The sequence below is a fragment of the Carlito syrichta genome, unplaced genomic scaffold (assembly GCF_000164805.1).
Source record: "Carlito syrichta isolate Samal-C Ts95f unplaced genomic scaffold, Tarsius_syrichta-2.0.1 Scaffold290441, whole genome shotgun sequence".
NCBI lineage: Eukaryota > Metazoa > Chordata > Mammalia > Primates > Tarsiidae > Carlito > Carlito syrichta.
In genome coordinates, this window is record NW_007234537.1 from 1 (window position 1) to 2,955 (window position 2,955).

General features: G+C 41.9%; 1 pseudogene; it reads right to left on the reverse strand.

Annotated features, from left to right (window-relative positions):
• Nucleotides 1–1,333: 1,333 nt before the first annotated feature.
• On the reverse strand, nt 1,334–2,028 carry LOC103256603 (annotated as a pseudogene).
• Nucleotides 2,029–2,955: the final 927 nt, after the last annotated feature.

Genomic DNA, 2,955 nt, shown 5'->3' on the forward strand with positions numbered 1-2,955 from the left:
GCTAGTCAAGTCAAAACCTTTTACAGCAGGGTGGCATCATGGAGCATGAACTTTGGAACTGGAAATTTCTGGGCTTCTCTCTCTGCTCTACTGTTTATTGTAGTGGTAGAACCCACTTCAGCAAGTCAGTTAAACTTTCTCTTCTTCAGTTTATTCTTGGGTTCTCATTAATCAAGGTGATCCATAAGCCTGTGAGAATGTACTGAATTCAAATACAGAAAGTGCTTGCCACATCAGATGGGTTCCATGAGTGTTCACTCTTAGCTGTGTTGCTGTGTGGAGGCAGAAGCGGCGAGAGAGCTGGCATTGGAGATGTGGGCATCTGCTCAGTGTGTTTGCCCTGCTTCTCAGGCTTTGGCTCAAAAGTCAGGGAAGGCTTCCCTGACCACCCATATTAAAATCTTAACTTTCTCCCCTCCTTGATTTTTCTCTATGTAACAAATCATTATGTACTCACTCTGTGATTTTCTTTGCTTGTGTATTAGCTATTTCTCTCTACCCATATGCATTCCACAAAGATAAGGACTATTTACTGTGTGTTGTGTTCCCTGGCAGACTCTTGATGTCTGTACTAGTTTTAGGTACATAGCAGATGTTCATTTACTGTATGATGAATGAAAAAGTGGAACCCAGATGACCTTCCTGTGGACCTAGAAGTGCCTTGCTCAGCTCACCAGGGCTAAAGGAACAGGTGGCAGGCAGCCTCATGAACTTGAGCAGCCATTGTGGTCAGGCACAGTAATGACAATGGCCAGGTTAGGGCACAATATAAAACATTTGTAGAAAAGCCCCATACCAGTAAGGTTAAACAGGAGAGTTACGGAAGTGGGAAGAGGTTTCTGAGTTTTGAAATTTGTTTTGTTTATATTAGTGACTCTGTTCTGACCTGTGCAAGGCTGCTGCAAGATACTTGTGGCAATCAAATCCAGGGCCTAGGAGGGAGGTATGGGGCATATGGGCCTTCTCAGCTCATGTCATCATGACTGGTGGTGAGTAGGATGGTGATTCTCTTTCACCAAACAGTGAACCCTAAAACTTTACAGAACTGGATCAGCCAACTTATGAGACTTGAGGTAAGGAATTAGAATTCTCACTTGATTCCCAAGGTCTCTAAGTCAGAAATCTCAAATGCTTCTCTCTTGTTTTCCTGCTCTTGATATGGAAGCACAGATATTTAGACAGGAGAAAGAAGATAAAGAGATGTTTAACTCCAAAAGATGTGTGTTTTGTTGTTTCTTTTTATAATAGAACCCTGATATACTAGACTAGAGCTCATTGAGGGCAGAGCTTATGTTTTGTTCATACTTATATTTTTAAATTTTATTTATTTATTTCAAATCAACAGGTCCTTTATTGCATCAGTAAAATGTGACAAACAGGTCTTAGAAATCATCTGGCATCTTGTTTCTGCAGCTGGACAACTCTTAGAACTTATTCATCAACCTGCTGAACTGTTCCTTTCTCAGAGACATAGATACCATCCAAATATTTTCTGATATCCTTGTGTTTAACTGTTGTGGCTTGCTGAATCAAAGCAGCTGAATTTGAAACAAGCTCAATGTCATTTCCTTCAAGAACTAATTCATCTTTCTGGGCTTGAGATACAGAATAAGCAGCACCTGGCCTCATCCGAACCTTGCGGATGTATTTTTCGCCCAAGAAATTCTGAATTCCACAAGAGACCCATTCTCCTGGATAACGATGTTGATAGGGAAGTGAGCATACACAGATCTCATCTTGTAACGGAAGCCCAGTGTAACACCCTTGATCATGTTCTGTACATGACTGCAAATAATACGGACAGTGGCCAGTTCCTTTCTATTTCCCCACTACTTGTCAACCCGGAGCCTCTTCTTTTTCTTCCCAAGGAGACTGAGTTCTACATTGATGTGATTGAAGTCCCTCCACAGGGTTCCTCTGGAACCCTTCACGATAACTGTGTGTCCCTTCAGGGTGATGTCGACATTTTCCGGGATGTCGACAGTCTGATTGCTGAGAATGGTCTTCATTCTCACAGTAGATGCGGCAAACAGCGCAATTATATTTTTAGTGCCTAGAATGTTATCAGCTACATAAGAGAATGAACGAATAAATAACAGAATAAGCATATGGGCTATGTTTATCTGGGGCTATATTAATTCTTCTGATAGTATTAGTTTCTGTTGAATGTAGGATTTCTCTACACATGCTTGCTTTGCTCTTAAGATTTTCAGTGATAATTTGGAGTTATCCTTGGAAAGAAGCATGTTTCAACTAAAATGCACATAGCAATAATGGATGCAAACTAAAAATTTATGTTCTTCTCAGTTGAATTGGCAGGCTGGAAGTATCTCTGTGGGTGCCAAGATGTTGTAAGGGACCCTGTTGCCCAAAGCCATAGAGATATAATTCTGATATGCAAAGGTCCACTCAGATAATATGTTAACTCATCGTGCTTGCCAGAAAAGCTGGGCCAGGGTCAGCAAGAGAATGGTATCAATACAGCTTGTCTATGATGAGCTCCACGCTGTGAGGCTCAGGAGTCAGCCTGTGGGTAGATTTTCCAAAATGGAAGGGCTTTGGCTAGCCCTGGAAACAGAGCTCAGTAACTCTTGGTAACCAGCATCCATCCCTGGACCCAAGAGGGGCTCTCAGAGATAATCCCCTACAAAGCTGTGATGTGATGGGCTGCACTATAGACTCCAAATTTGGACACATGGTGCCAGTAGGGTTGTACAGTGCTACTAACATGCCAGAGGACGGTCACAGGATCCATTCAGAATCCAAGAACATGTGAGACTTCTCATGATGCCTGAGCTGCTGAAATCCAGGGAACTTTGAACCTGTATGAGGAAACTTTTATTCTCATAATAACATCAGAGAACTAGCAAACATGCTAGTGTAACATTTAAGAGAACTAGCATGTTAATATTGTCTAAGATGGGGGAGTTTATTTCTCTAGCACAGGACACGCTC